The 17,166-nt window shown below is 38.7% G+C and overlaps 1 long non-coding RNA gene across 1 annotated transcript; it reads left to right on the top strand.

Moving 5' to 3' along the window:
• The first annotated feature begins 14,591 nt into the window (after positions 1–14,591).
• LOC107779383 (uncharacterized) lies at positions 14,592–16,500 on the top strand. Its single transcript, XR_001646605.2, has 4 exons — positions 14,592–14,902; positions 15,147–15,340; positions 15,864–15,990; positions 16,148–16,500. It is a non-coding gene; the product is annotated as an uncharacterized LOC107779383 (long non-coding RNA).
• The last annotated feature ends 666 nt before the right edge of the window (positions 16,501–17,166 follow it).

Raw genomic sequence — 17,166 nt, 5'->3', positions numbered from 1 at the left:
CTAAAGATCTTCACTCTGTCGTTCGCTTATTCTCTTGTTCTACTCTAGCTCTCGGCCGGCTGAAAGCCAAGGCCACCAGAATTCCTATTTTTCGACCTTCCATGGGTGCGAGCATTGCCCTGGGTTCCTCGAAGCCCTTGGGAACTTGACACATCTAAAGTCCTGGGTTATACTGATATGTTTACGTTCAAAGTATTGTATTGTCTGTTCTTGCTTGTTTTGTCTACTTGTCAATCAGTAACTGGTGAGTTCTTTAGCCTTCGCAATATTCATTCTCTTATGTTCATGATTTGTATATTCACGTCTCTAAAATTTCATAACCCAATGTGTTTCTAGACTATCTCTATGTGCAACCCTGCTAGTATCGAATCTGTTTGTGATATGAAACTCTCTAGCATCTGCTTATGCCTAAACTGCCAGTTCTGAAATGTGTTTATATTTAACTGGAACAATTTAGACTGTTTGAAGTCGTTTAGCTTAATATATTGGTACTTTGAGTGTGTACATTGGTTATATGATATCAGTTTGTTTCCTGCCTTGTCCTGGATTTCTATAGTGATTGATTTGTATCTGTGATATGCACCAATCCATGTTAAAACCCTCATTCTAGCTATGATTTGCTCCTATGATCATTTTATCACTTAGTATATCCTTACCCTGTCTAACTCTGCACTCCCTAGCAACTAGTTGGAACCTTTTAGAATAGCTTCCCAACTTGAGTTTCCCTCATGACATTTGACTATGTTTTGCCTTGTTGCTATGAGTTGGTCTGTTTAACTTCTGGTGTGCATCATAACTTTACCCTTAGGTTTGAACCTGTTAGGTTAATGTTCTATTGTTTGTCTTACTGGCCTAATGCACATTTGCTTATTAGTTTGTAATCCCCAAAGTTATAATTCCCCCTTGCTTTCCACAAATGTCCTTTGCCCCAATATGCTAAGTGTGGACTTGTGATATCAACCTGTCTTTTAAGTTTGTTTACCCTCTTTGCTGATATGTTCATTGTGTGATAACCTTTGCAATGCATGTTTCTAAAAATGCAAATGCACTTCTTCAAATTCTACCAGTTGATCACTATTTTTTATTCTCATTGGTTATTTACCCTATTATGAACCTATAATTCTTGGTCGGCTGAAAGCCAAGGCCACTAAAGCTTTCTCTATTAACCTCCCTAGTATGAGCACTGCTCGAGGTCCATTTTGAGACCCTTGTGAACTCTGATACACTAGGACCTGAGGTTCTTTGGTCACTTTCTTTACTACTCAGCTCTGTCCCTCTTTCTGTCTGTTGAATGTGCAAATTGATTTGTGTGAGTGATTGGTTTTTGGATCCTATGATCAAACCATGGCTGTTTGGTTTGGTTTGAGTTCTCCTATGGTTTCTGGGCTATGTTGAGATCCGTGTGTGCTAAAAGATGGAGAAAGAGCTTAGTTGAAGGCCTAGCAGTACTGGATATTTCTTTGGGCATGTCTTAGGCCTACTGTTATTACTTGTACCACTTTGTAATTTATTCATTATGGGGTCTGTAATAACAATTGGGGTAGTAGTGAAATTGTGAAATAGGTATCTCCTAATACTTGCATGAAAAGGGTAGAAAGCATGCTCATGGGATTTGTGTGATACATTTGCTTTCTGACCTGTTATATTTAAATCTCTTTGTGCACTATTAGAGATCATGTTATTAGGGCAATCACACACTCAGATAACTGGTGTACTGTCAAAGCATGAGTGCTCTATTTATTCCCATGTCTACTGCTATGCGTTGCTAGATAGCATGCCTATATGAAATAACTGCTAACAACTATTCTTTAATTCGCACCATGTTCATTAGATACCATGCATATAAGATTTTAACTAATTAATTCGCTCTGTTCATCTAGACAGCATGCCTATAAGAGCTAAAGGTATAAAATTAGTTCCAATCGTCAATCTCTAGAAATCATGCCTATAAGACATCACTGCTCGCTTTTCAAACGTTGTTTCATTGCTCATCCACGCAATTATTAGGAAGCATAGGTAATTTTGAGCATTTCCAATAAGTTTCACTATCTGTGCAAACCATTTAGAGATCATGCCTATATGTCTATTAACTTATAATCTGTTATAAATGACTTAGCAGCAACATGTATTCACAACTGGTAATTTAGAAATCATAGGTCTAAAATAGCTTGCATATCTGAATTAGATCATCTAGAAGCCATGTCTATAGGGCTTAACGACTTCAATCTCCCTCAAATCTGAAACTACCTAATAACCTACGTAAAAATTTGTTTGCATGCATTTGCTGTCTAACTGCGGAGGCTAACTTGAGCCTTTTAAATGTCCTTAAGTGCAGTCCTATTTGTTTTGAATTGTCGCCTAGTTTAAAATTTTTGAGCAGCCTAAGTCAAGTCAAGAACCACCCAAAAATAGAGGTCCAAATGCCTACTGGACCATAGGCATGGGACGGGTAGCGCACGCATAAGGCACGATTTAGAATCAACTAATGCGCTTTAGGTAATAATTTAAAGATAGTAATCGGGTATCAAGAGATGATAGTCTATGCCTGCTGAATAATACGAGTAACACCCCATCTTGAGGGAGTTACGAAATATTATTTATGCTGCATGGGGTGATCCTTTAGGCTAAAAAATTTAGGACCCCCCATCTTATTCCCTTTTTATATTTGAATCAAGTGTTTGTATTTCCTCAAAGCTTTTTAATAATAAAATTTCTCAAACTTCTTGCTTTTTGTCTTTATCCGACTAATTCATATAATTCAAGTTCAGTCGGGACCCACAGTTATGGACCTCAAAGAGTGCCTAACACCTTCTCTTCGAGGTAATTTCGAGCCCTTACCCGATCTCTGGTGATGCAAACTAGTCAAACCTGAGTCATATGTGAATAGGTGCCCTAACGCACCTTAAACCGTTAGGTGGTGACTCTCATCTTTTAATGCCTCCTTTGAAAGAGTTGTCACATGTTGAAACCCAATTTTCGAGAGAGAAAAATTGGGGCACGACAGCCCAGACTTAAAGAAGTATACTCAGTTATCGTACAAGCCAAGTGCGGCACCGTAATTAATCCCGAAGCGGTTTAAAATGCCTGATGTGCCAAAATATAATAAAACATTAGACCCTCAGGAGAATATTACCACTTATACAACGACGGTGAAGGGTAATGATTTAGCTCCTAATGAAATTGAATCTGTTTTGCTGAAGAAATTTGGAGAGACTCTCACGAGGGGAACCTTGACGTGGTATTCATTGTTACCCGAGCATTCCATAGATTCCTTTGAGATGCTCACAGATTCTTTTATTAAGGATCATGTCGGGGCCAGAACAGTGCAGGCCTAAAAGGCCGACATATTTAGAATTGCACAAGGAGAATCCGAGTTGCTACGAGAATTCGTTACCCGATTCCAAAATGAGAGAATGTTGCTCATAGCTGTTCCGGATGAATGGGTGGCTGAAGCATTCACCAAGGGACTGAATCTGAGAAGTTCAGATGCTTCCCGAAAATTTAAGGAAAGCCTGCTTGAGTTTCAAGCAACGACTTGGGCGAGTGTCCACAACCGGTATGAGTCGAAGATAAGGATCGAAGATGATCAGGTTGGCTTCCCGTTGTCGGCAAAAGAACGGGAGAAGAATAGATAAAAATCAAAAGACGACTTAGACACAGACAAACGGTCTTCAAAGGGCCGATTTTTGCCCCACAAACGGACTGAAAGCCGCGGCAGAGGCTTCTGGTCAGCGGACAGGTTCGCCATCGACAGAAAGACTGATCGTGATCGGAACAATAGATCATTGCAGGACCAGGAAGCATCAGGGATGCGGGATCCTTCCTACCCCAAACTGTCAGAATATAATTTCAATGTCAGTGTAGTAGAGTTGGTGTCAGCCATGAGAAACATCAAAGAAGCATGATTCCCGAAACCGATGAGATCCGATCCCAGTCAGAGGGATCCCAACTTGTGGTGTGAATACCACGGGATGAATGACCAACAGACTGGGGACTGCCGACATCTCCGGGAAGAAGTGGCAACACTATTGAAAAATGGTCATTTCAAAGAATTCTTAAGTGATCGGGCTAAGAAAAACTACGGTCGCAACCGGGATAACGCGGAACCCTCGAAGGCAAGAGAAGATCCTCCCCGACAGACGATCAACATGATCTTCGGGGGGATGAAATAAATGGGGTCACCTTCTTGGCAGCAAAAATATGAAGGTATCAATAACCCATAGCAAGAGACTCCGGGAAATTGCTGAAGACGACATCACTTTCACAGAGAAAGACACAGACAGATTGTTGCTACCGCACAACGACGCATTGGTAATTTCTTTAAATGTGTTTGACTTTAAAACCATACGTGTTCTCGTGGATCCAAGAAATTAGGCCGGAATTATACAATGGAGAGTATTGGAATAAGCTTAACTCACCGGAAGCGTCATTCCGGCCACAAAACTTCTCACCGGATTCAACCTTGCGAGTGTGACAACCCAAGGAGAAATTTTGTTGCCCACGAACGCTGATGGGTGATGAAAACGATGCTTTATGAAGTGGTAGATGGTGACATGGTGATGATAGGCTATAGTTATGTATTTTAGTCATTTATTACACTCTAATTTACTATGCTTTAATTGAGTTTGAGCTTTAATCGCTAGTGTTTTGCACTAATTACGTATTTTATTCCTTGTAGGAGTGATTCTAATCTATGTAGATGTTATGGAATAAATTCGAGCTATTTGAAACTTTAAACTCGGAGTAAAAGCCCAAGAGATTAAGTCGGGATCGTGTTCTGGGGTCGAGGATCAATTTTGGACGTCAAAATTCAAAGAAGAAGCAACTGCTGAAGAAATGCACTAGTGTGAGGCACTGTGCGACGCACAGTGCAATGCATTAGTGTAATTTTATGTCAAAAAATTCCAAAGTTCAGAGACTAGTTTTTTTTTGTCTGACAGGAAAAAGGCACTAGTGCGACGCACGGGGCGATGCACAGTGCGACACATGAAAAGTAATAAGTTTGCAAGTTTTCATATTTTGGCTAGGAAAGGGAGATTTCATCTTGGCCCAACCCTACTTGGTATAAATACATGTAAAAATATTATTTTGAGGACTTTTGACATACTTTAGACCTAGGGAGAGCACAGAGCCGCCGTGGAGGCCGAAATTCATCATATTTCATCTTTCTTCCATCAAACTTAGTAATCTTTACTTTTTTCTTGATGATTTGTTATTTTGCTACCATATTTATGTGGAGCTAAACTTCACGTTCTAGGGTTGTGGTTGTCATGAATATTGAAGTTTATTAATTATATTACCGTTAATTCGAGTTATCATCTTTGGTTATTTTTCTAATTCAGTGCATAATTGCTTAATTGTTTGTCCATCAGTTGAGTTCCATTCACTATCTATGCTACGCTTGGGAAAGTCGTATTTAGATTAGAGTAGAATTAGAGAGAGCTTGTTTCTGCACCCGTGGCTCGGGGAAAGATTTCGCTGTTATGATAGGAATATACCTAACAATCTTGCTTAGTTGAATACCGTATTATATTCATTCATGATATATTCAAGACCATAGGAATATAGGGTTGATATATTATGGATAAATGGATAGTATTGTGGGAACATGCTATTTATATAAACGATCCGGTCTAGCAATCATAGATAATTTGAATTAACATGTGTAATTACGAATTCAATAGGATTGATAAACCGACCACAACCCTGGAATCTATATCTCCCTAGGTTACATGTTTAAATTTTGCAATATTAGTTGTAATAGAAAAATCAAACTCTTGATTATCTTGGACAATTAATTGATGTTAGTTTGCTTAGTTAACGGTTAATCTAAGTCTCTGTGGGTTCGACATCCGACTTTCGAGTCACTTTATTACTTGACGGCCACGTATACTTGCGTGTACTTGGGGAACCAATAAGTTTTTGGCGCCGTTACCAGGGACTTAGTTATTGATTGTTTATCTAAGTTAAGATTTTAATTGATTTTTGTTCAAGTTTTTAATTTTTCTATTTAGTTATTTTTCTAGATTAGACTTTTACTCTTATCTTTATAGGTTTTGTTTATTTGTTTTCTTATTGTAAATATTTTTATTTTTATAACAATTTAATTTTTCTCTTAGTGTGTTCATAGTTCTCTCAACATGACATATGGGGATGAAATATCCGGAGGTAAGGTTATTGATGAAGACGTTTGGTTGACGGAAGATTTTTATGGCCCGTCCTTTTGGGCTTGTCATGAGTCATGACCTGAACTCTGGGAGGTTTGAATTTGAATATGGGAGTAAGGGTTGGTATTGGGACGGATATTCATGATTAAGGGCATATGCAAAGCGATGTTCTCTTCTAACAAAATTGGTGAATGATTGGTCGAAGGAGAGAGTTGATCTTGCACAAGAAATTGACAAGTTTGGCTTGGTTTTGCACAACTTGGATGTATATTTGAATGCGAAGGTTGATTCGTTCAACACCCAACAATTTAATGATGAGTTGTCTGAAATGGAAAAAAAATCTTCTAGACCAAATTTAGGAGCTAGAAGGAGAATACCAAGCATTATACCATATTTTTCTTGAGGATGCCAATGCTGAAAAGAGTGTTCTAGAGTCATATGAGGAAGTGAATAATATTATATTTTGAAGACTCTAGTGTGTGTACATATGAGGATGTAAATAGTGACGTAGTTCTAGAATTGGGGCACACTAGTCCTCATTCCATACATTTTTCAACATTGTGTTTAGATGATGACATGGAAATCGAGTCATCTGAGCCTTTAAAGGAGCCAATGGATGAGAAACGGGATGCTTACATTCTTGAATTCGTCGTGCCAGAGAGACAAAATTACATGCCTCATCCGAAGGCCAAGAAATATAGAATGCGATATTGGTTGCTTGGCCCAATTAAATTTGTCTCACCACACCGGGAGCATAACAGAAAGCTTGAAGCCAATTTAGGTACTCAATTCATAAGTTCAATGTGGAGGCAAAAAGTGGTTGACGTCGTGCCGCGACGTTAAATCAGGCGCTTGTTGGGAGGCAACCCAGCTTTACTACTCTCTTTTATTTTTATTATTATTATATTATTTTCGTAGTGTCTGTTTTTATTTTGTAGGATTATAAGCATAGGAAGCAAATCCATTGGAAGAGTACAAAAGCGAGCTAGATGGTGAGAACTAAGTATGGGGTGCCCACACAAAGAACCATGCCTGGGGGACGTGTGAGTACCTTGTGAGCCGATGTTGCTTCGGCCTTTGGCCTTTCAGGGAGTTTCTTGTCCATCCTCATTATTGCTTTGCTTTATTTGTGCATTGGGGATACTGCACTCCTTTAAGTGTGGGGTGGTAGAATTTCTCTAGATGATTAGTAGCAGTGTGTTAGAAAAATGTTAACTTCTTATTTTTATTTTCGTAGTTGTGTAGTATTTTAGTAGCTCCTAAGAAAAATTGAAAAAACAAAGTAGAAAAATTGGACTTTTTCCGACGATGGATCTACTAGACAGTTTTCTTGAGGGATTTAAGTCTAAAGAAAAAAGACAAAAAGATTTTTTTTGTAGGTAGTGTATTAATTCGCCCTTGGTTTTTCTTTATGCTGCAGTTCATTTTTAAGGTTTTTGTTTGAATCGGGTGTAGTTAGTTTTATTTTTTTTAGGAGTGGGATCCATTTCCTATGAATTTAATTGAAGCAATATCTCTTGACTTTGTTATGCCTTGAGAATAGTGAGTACTTTGGTTGTGATACTTAGGCTCAGTTTTTGACTCTTGTATAAGTAACTTAAATTGTATGATCTTAACTTTGCTTAACTACTTTGACTAGAGTGTCTTGATGAGTCCAATCCTGAGTGAGTTATGTGCCATGTATGTGTGAGGTTTATGTGTTATTCTGTACATTGTATTTGATGTCTAGAACTTGCCACGTGTGTTTGCAAAGTGAAATAGTAGTTTTGTTCTGTCTTGAAAGTGATATAGGCATTTCTTTGTTGTGCCAGATATATATATTTTACCCGCCTAATTGTTATGTATCGTAGTTAACCCTTTGAGCTTGTAATCCTATTTCCTTGGCAACCACACTACAAGCCTTACCCAATTGTTTGAATTAACCATCTATTTGAACATTTTCACCTCTAATGAGCACTTGAATTATTATGAACTTTGTAAAAGTTAAAGTGTGGGGTGGTTGGTTTGGTTTTTGAATGGAACTAATGAAATAAGGAGAAATGTGCACTATTTTGAAAAAGTAAGAGCCATTTGAATTGAAAAAGAAAAAAAAAGTTGTATTGCTGTGAAAAATATTCCTTGATAGTGGTAACTCTTGATGTAATTGTGCTTAAAGAAGCATGGAGTTAATATACATTGATGTGAAGGTGGAGTTATGGTTTGACATAAGTGTGGGGTTTTAAATATTAAAGTGTATGTATTAAAGTATTTAGGGAGGTGTAGTCACTCTTATATCTAAATGTATCATACCTGTCTCGCAACCTACATCACAACCAATTAAAGTCCTACTTGATCCTAGATTGAATGAGCTCGATTAGTAGAGTAGTACACTACATGCAAGCCTATGGTGCATCTTTTGTGGCATATGAATGTTATTTCTGAGAGTGAGTGAATTCTTTCTATCTTGAGTTCCTAATTATTCTTAAATTTTATTGTGTGTGGAACTACTCTATTTTGTTGTGTGAGGGCACTTGATTCATGAAGGAAAGGTGATGTCATTGACCTCTATGTTAGAGTAAGTGAGTGAGTTGTGAATAATGCATGGTACTTGTGAGTCAAATCTTGAGGTGAAGATGTTACACTCTTGTGCTTAGTCTATTTTAAATATTCTTGGTGTGATGAGTTAGGAGAATTGTATAAAAAGATCGTGTCTATATAAAGTGTAGTTTGATTGCTCGAGGACGAGCAATGGTTTAAGTGTGGGGTGTTGATGATAGGCTATAGTTACGTATTTTAGTCGCTTATTAAACTCTAATTTACTACAGTTTAATTGAATTTGAGCTTTAATCGCTAGTGTTTTACACTAATTACGTATTTTATGCCTTATAAGAGTGACTCTAAGCTATATAGATGTTATGGAACGAATTTGAGCTATTTGGAGCTTTGAAGTCTGAGTAAAAGCCCAAGAGATTAAGTCGGGATCGTGTTCGGTGGTCGAGGATCAATTCTGGATGTCAAAATTCAAGGAAGAAGCAACTGCTGAAGAAATGCAATAGCGCGAGGCACTGTGCGACGCAGAGTACGACGCATTAGTGTAATTTTATGTCAGAAATTTCCAAAGTTCATAGACTGTGTTTTTTTGTTTGACAGGAAAAAGAACTAGTACGATGCACAGGGCGACGCACAATGCGACACATGAAAAGCAATAAGTTTGCAAATTTTCATATTTCGGCTAGGAAAGGGCGATTTAGTCTTGGCCCAACCCTACTTGGTATAAATACTTGTACAAACATTATTTTGAGGACTTTTGACATACTTTAGACATAGGGAGAGCACGGAGCCTCCGTGAAGGCTGGAATTCATCAGATTCCATCTTTTTCTATTAAGCTTAGTAATCTTTACTTTTTCTTGATGATTTGTTGTTTTGCTACCATGTCTATGTGGAGCTAAACTTCACGTTCTAGGGTTGTGGTTGTCACGAATATTGAAGTTTATTAATTATATTACTGTTAATTCGAGTTATTATCTTTGGTTGCTTCTATAATTCTGTGCATAATTGCTTAATTGTTTGGCCAACAATTGAGTTATATTTACTATCTATGCTATGATTGGGAAAGCCGTGTTTAGATTAGAGTAGAATTAGAGAGAGCTTATTTCTGCACCCGTGGCTCGGGGAAAGATTTTGCAGTTAGGATAGAAATATATCTAACAATCTTGCATAGATGAATATCGTATTATATTCGTTCATGATAGATTCAAGACCATAGGAATATAGGGTTGATATATTATGGATAGAGGGATAGTATTGTGGGAACATGCTATTTATATAAACGATCCGGTCAACTAGCAATCTTAGATAATTTGGATTAACAGGTGTAATTACGAACTCAATAGGATTGATAAACCGACCACAACTATGGAATCTATATCTCCATGGGTTACGTGTTTAAATTTTGCAATAGTAGTTGTAATAGAAAAATCAAACTCTTGATTATCTTGGACAATTAACTGATTTTCGCTTGCTTAGTTAACGGTTAATCTAAGTCTTAGTGGGTTCGACATGCAACTTTTGAGTCACTTTATTGCTTGACAACCACGTATACTTGCGTGTACTTGGGGAGCCAATAAGATATTTCCAGGTACCAGAAGAGATGGACGCGACAAAATCCACAACGGAAGAGCTCGAGCAAGTTGCATTGCTTGAAGAGTTCTTAGAAAGGAAATTCCACTTGGGGACAAGACTGCACCCCGAGCTCGGGTCCGGCTTTATTGAATTTCTTAAATTTAATGCTGATTGTTTTGCTTGGTCGCATGCGGACATGACAGGTATCCCAACGGAGGTGGCCGTACACAAGCTAAGCTTGGATCCCAACATCCATCAGGTAAGACAAAAGAAACACCCTATTGCGGATGCCAGGAACAAATTCGTCAAAGAAGCGGTAACCCGCTTACTCGATATCGGTTCGACCCGAGAGGTAAAATATCCAGACTAGCTAGCTAATGTAGTAGTAGTTCCTAAGAAGAACAATAAATTTTGTATGCGTGTAGATTATAAAGATTTGAATAAGGCGTGCCCGAAAGACTCGTTCCCACTTCCAAACATCGATCAAATGATTGATACTACGACCAGGCACGAGTTAATGAGTTTCCTCGATGCTTATTCTGGGTACAACCAGATTAAGATGAACCTGGAGGTTTATGAAAAGACTTCGTTTATAAAACATTTCGGCACATATTGATATAATGGGGTGCCATTCAGGTTGAGGAACACCTCGTAAACAAGATGTTTGAAAAACAAATAGGGAAAACTATGGAAGTTTATATAGACGATATGCTCGCTAAGTCTTTGAATGCAGGTGGTCACCTTAAGCATCTGCAAGAAACTTTTGACATCCTAAGGAAGCATAACATGAAGCTTAACCCTGAGAAATGCACATTCGGGGTCAGCTCCTGTAAGTTCTTGGGATTTCTCGTATCGCAAAGAGGGATCGAGGTAAGCCCCTATAAGATCAAGGCCATCAAAGACATTCCGGATTAGCTGTCAAGCGTGAAAGAAGTTCAAAGACTCACGAGGAGACTAGCCGCTTTGAGCAGATTCATTTCTCGGTCATCGAAGAAATGCTACCATTTCTTCGTACTGCTCAAAAAGAAAAATGACTTCGAATGGACCCCGGAGTGCCATCAGTCTTTGAGAGATTTAAAAAGGTAATTTTCAACCCTCCATTACTTTCGAAACCAAAGGAAGGTGAAATATTGTTGGTCTACCTCGCAGTCTCGAAAGTAGCAGTAAGTTTAGTTTTGGTCCGAGGGGATGAAGGTACGCAATCTCCCATTTATTACGTTAGTAAAATTTTAACGGCAGCAGAAACTCGCTACCCGCACTTGGAGAAGCTAGTCTTAGCTCTCGTAGTCGTCGCTCGAAAGCTGAGGCCCTACTTTCAATGTTACCCGATAGTTATGGTGACCACATTTTCCCTGCAAAATATCCTTCACAAACCCGAACTCTCGGGTAGGCTAGTCAAATGGGCCATCGAAATGAGTGAATTTGACATAGAATATAAATCGAGGACTGCGATTAAGTCATAAGTCTTGGCTGACTTTGTGGCCGATTTCAGTCCGAGATTGATGCCTGTAGCAACCAAAGAGGCAGTCATGGTGTCAGAATCGACATTGGGAGTTTGGACCTTATTCAAGGATGGAGCCTCTAACGTAAATGGGTTCGGGCTGGGCATAATATTAACCACGCCCTTGGGAGAAACCCTAAGACAAGCCATCAGAGAAGCAGAGTACGAGGCTTTGATTGCAGGACTCGAACTGGTCCAGGGACTAGATTCTGAGGTCATAGAAATCAAGTGCAACTCGCAACTGGTGGTAAATCAGGTCTACGAGATATTTGAAACCAAAGAAGAGTGCATGCAACAATACTTACATCTCGAGGGAAGAAAATGCAGAAGCGGATGTGCTGGCCAACCTCGGCTCGTCAACGGAAATGAAGGGATCAGAATCCGGGATGGTAGTACAATTGATGCACTTGGTCCTGGATGCAGATAGCTATTACGAGGTAAATTCTACTAATTTGGTCTGGGACTGGAGGAATGAGATCATCAATTATCTCGAGCACGGGAAATTGCCCGAAGATTCCAAGGCATATCGGGCGCTGCGTGTCAAAGCTGCACGGTATAGCTTTAAAGGATGACAATTGTATAGAAAATCTTTCCAAGGCCTGCTGGCCCAGTATTTGGGAGCATCCGAAGCAAATTATGTTATGCGAGAGGTCCACGAAGGGATATGCAAAAACCATTCCGGCGCAGATTCTTTAGTGTTAAAACTGGTAAGGGAAAGATATTATTGGCCCCGCATGGAACAAGACGCCAAAGCTTTCGTACAAAAATATGATAAGTGCCAACGCTATGCAACGCTAGTACCTCGACTGGCGGAACCACTACATTCAGTCCTATCTTCGTGGCCATTCATGAAGTGGAGGATGGACATAGTCGGACCGCTGCTGCCGACTCCCGGTAAGGTAAGATTTCTATTGATTTTAACTGATTTTATTTTTCTAAGTGGGTGGAAGCAGGTCCTTACCAGAAGATCGGCAAATCTAAAGTGGTGGATTTGTTGGGGGAAAACATAATCTGCAGGTTTGGAATACCAAAAGAGATAGCATGCGATAATGGGCCGTAATTTATCGGCGCAAAGATAACAAAGTTCCTCGAAGATATGAAAATAAAGAGGATCACATCTTTACCCTATCATCCGAGCACAAATGGTCAAGTAGAGTTAATAGACAAAGTGATCATACAAAACCTCAAGAAAAGGTTGGAAGCACCTAAAGGTAAATGGCCCGAGGAACTACCCGGAGTCTTATGGGCATATTGAACGACATCCAAGTCGAGCACGGGGGAAACTCCCTTTTCCCTTATGTACGGAGCTGAAGCCTTGATTCCGGTAGGAGTAGGGGAGCCTACCTTAAGGTGTTTTGAGGCAAGCGAAGAATCAAACAACGAAGCGATGCTGGTCAACTTGGAGTTACTCGATGAGCGCAGGGACTTGGCACGTGTAAGGATGGAAACACAAAAGCAGAGAATAGAAAGATACTACTATCGAAGAGCCAATCTTCGTTACTTTAAAGTGAGAGATTTGGTATTAAGGAAAGTAACCCAAAACACCCGAGAGCTCAACGCAGGGAAGTTAGACCCAACCTAGGAAGGACCCTACTGGATCTCGGCTGTCACCGAAAAAGGTTCATACGAGTTAGAGAATCAAAATGGAGAAAAGTTGCCGAGCAATTGGAATATGGCACACCTCAAGAGGTACTATTGCTAATAAACATCGTTTCTACTGGAAATATGCGTTGAGCTCTTTTTCCCTTCATCTAGTTTTTATCCCAATTGAATTTTTCTTGCAAGGTTTTTAACGAGGCAGCCATGGAAAGCATACTACGAAGAAATTTTTAACGACAACTATATGGCCTTTAATAGCTAGGCACACACACGAAGAGATACGTAGGGGTGGTTAGATAATCTTTGGCTCTATAGAAAATTCCCACCGGAAAAATTTGCTTGCTATAAAGCAAAGATTACCCGACCGTTCACAAGTGCAAACCGTTAGAGGATTGTTAGATAGTCCTTTGCTCGATAACATAAATTCCTAAGGGAAAGCAAAGTTTGTTACCGAGTGATGTTTGCCTAGCAATTTATTAGTGGGATCCTCGAAGGTGCAAGATTTCCAGTGTTCCAATTTGCATTTTTCGCATTTGAATACTGGGGAATGATATGAGAATGCAACAACAATGACTGCCACATCGATCGGAGCACGAAAACCGGGAACATCATTATCTCATCGGGTCCGGGGATTGCGCGGCCAGCCCCGTAGAAATAAGTTGTACAAATTAGCCACAAGAAATGGCAATTTCTCTTTAACATAACAAATGCTTATGTACTTTTTGAAAACGAATGGAATAAAGTAAAGTCCTTTTATTTTTTATATTGTTTCTTGTCTGATCGATGAATTGATTTTATTATTTGAAAGTTAAATAAGTACTTCAAATGCTTATGTTGTAATGGACATGAGACGTCCTCTTCAAGAGCACCGTAAACATAAGAGGTCCCTCTCTTTTGAAAACTTATAAGTGGAGATTTTGATTGTTTATTAACACCTTTTAGCTTTTGTTTTAGTCCGAAAGTTTTGAATTGTGTTCCTGAAACTAATAAAATTGTGCAAATTGCAGGAGCTGGAAGTTTGGTCTCCCGAGATGAAATCCGACTAAAAAAGGAGTGTTCCGAAGTACAAGGCAATAAAGGGCGCAAAAACACAAATGTGCTGTCCTTAGAAGGAAACACTACAAAAAATCGGCAATATTGGCGGTTTCAATACGGCGGGTCAATGAAACCGCCGTAATAAGCACTCTACTAGCGCAAATTTTAAGTCGCCATATTATGCAACCGTAAAATGGCGGTTTATCGTATATTACGGCGGACAAACTTAAAATAAGCGTCACTCGAAGTCTCACCAATTAGAACTTCCCCCAAATAAATCCTATTCTTTGCAGTTTTCCCTCTCCCTTGCCGGTGTTTCATCAGATCCCTGTAGCCGGCGATTCTCTCTTCTCTCCTCTTCTATTCTCGCCGAGGCAGTCGATTCGAACGCGAGAAGGAGGCTATCGATTCGAACACGATGAAGCTCGTATGGAGTTTGCTTATCTCCGCAGCGGCTTCAGTTATCTCAACTCCCAACTTCAAACGAAGTTCAGCTAGGTCCTTTCTATTTTATCTCTTCGCTATTTATTGATTTGGATCTAGGATTTCATTGTTAGTTTGCTTTGATCTGTCAATATAGCTGTCGGATTTGTTCTTAGCTTCCTTTATTTTTTGAAAAAATATTTTATATTATTTCCTAAGGAACAGTCTAATTAATGGCAGAGCATGATTAAATTTGGATTGTGAAAAATGATTATTAGAGAATTTATTCGAATAATTAAACTTGTTTCATGATAATTAGGAGAATTGAGGGATGAGTATCTACAAAAAAACTTATGGAAAATCACAGAAGTTATTAGCATCAGTTGCTCAGACTCTATCAGTAGGATCAAATAATATTGAGCAAGTTAATTCTGATTCTCTCTCGAGTTCCATTGAGGAAGCACATCAAATTGAAGCTGTGGATATGAATTTGGTACTGCCTTGGGTCAAGAGGTAAGTAGAAATCATTCATTTTAGGTAACTATTTAATTTATACTATCAGGTCACCTATAAATAACTATTGATCATTTTAAGTGAAATTAGTAATTTAACAAAGATATAAATCATATATAATGACAGTACAATGGATTTTTACACCATCAATGTAACTTAACATATTGTAACATGTCGCTTACCATTTATTCAAGTTAAATATCAATACTAATAAATAGAATTGTCTACGATTTACCTTTTAAATGACCTAATTGAGTAAATTTCTTACATCGTCACTGCACAATGGAGGTAGGATTTTAAAAAGAACTAGTGAAATTTATATTGGAAAGCAATAATCTAGTGTCTATCAGTTGGTATTTTGGTTCCGAATTTTCTTAGGATACATTCTGTTAGTCTGTCATCTTCCATTTTGTTGCTTTTGCATTTTGTCTTGGATTTCCCCTTTTTATACCAACAAAATTATGTGAGATCAAAATGGCATGGATGTTTTTGTGAGATTTATTTTTTTACCTTAACGGATTAGGTTATACAGGGGCATACAATATTCTAATGTTGATGCTGAAAGTCCATGTAAAAGAAAAGCTTTACTCCATATCAGCCAAAAAGTACATTGATACAAGCACAACTATTCTGGATGTGCAAGGAGTATGGTATGTTGGCTAACTACTGGTCCTTAGAGTGTGACTGATCCAGTTGTTATTTCCGTTGATCTTTGGTGACTTTGGAGAGACCGGCAAAGGAATATATGTTTGTCTTATTGCTAGTTTATATTCATCACTAGCATAAACTATACGAATCATGGTGCAGGAATGAAGAACTTCAACAAATCAGCAAGAAAATTCATTGAATGCTTCCAAACTATCGATGGTAACAATTTTCCTTAGGTAATTTCTTCTCTCTCAACTAGCTCAAGCCATGGCTAGCTCTCTTCTTTCTCTAATTAGGGGAGTAGGGATGACGTGATGCTCACAGACTGTTCGATAATATGCGTCACTGAAAAAATCAATTGTTGAAAATGGTGTTATCTAATATTTGAAAATGGTGTTACATGTTGATAATTAGTCTCAATATTGATTAATTGTTAAGTGATATCAGTTTGGGGATTGATTGCGAAGCGGATCATAATGGCTTTCTCTTTTCAGTTACCGATTTGCGGATAATCTTTTAATTGATATGGGGTGTACTTGAGTGATTATTCTCCCGATTATTAATTTTTTAGCTGTAAACTAGGGACGCCATAAATCTTGTGTGGAACTGTGGACGAGAACATGTTGTACGAATGGAAATTGAGTGTTAATTGAAGCTTAGATAATGCTGCCTGCTTATGCAGCTCGGGCATTGCGAATGGAGCAAGGCTGCACAGTGTGCATATGTTTCTACTACATCACCTTTCTCCTATTTTGATTTGATTGTTTATTGAAGTCTGTGATTTTCATGTGTTATTGAATCTTCTCCCGAGGGATTTAACATGCTGAGGCGTATGTATGAAAATGTCCAAGAGCCACTCCTAAATGCAACAACATTGTCTGGATATACGAGAAACGATGTGGGGTCTAACCAGTTTGCAGCTCTTTTGGGAGCACAAGGTGGTGGGCAAGGCAGACACCAGTCAAATAATCCTCCAACTTCCGGTTCTGAGACAACTAATAATTCGCCTGCTTCTAATACTAATCCACTTCCTAATCCTTGGGCATCTGTAGGCAGTTGCGCCGCGACTCCTAGAAGCCCGAAAAGATCACTCGATGGAAATCACTATGCGGATCATGAGTATTCATTGAATGTATCTCTAGGATTTATTACTGTTTTTTCCCTTATGTTGAATTGAT

The sequence above is a fragment of the Nicotiana tabacum genome, chromosome 23 (assembly GCF_000715075.1).
Source record: "Nicotiana tabacum cultivar K326 chromosome 23, ASM71507v2, whole genome shotgun sequence".
NCBI classification, from domain to species: Eukaryota; Viridiplantae; Streptophyta; class Magnoliopsida; order Solanales; family Solanaceae; genus Nicotiana; species Nicotiana tabacum.
Note: the sequence above shows the minus strand (reverse complement) of the source record. Positions and strands in the feature narration are given on the sequence as shown.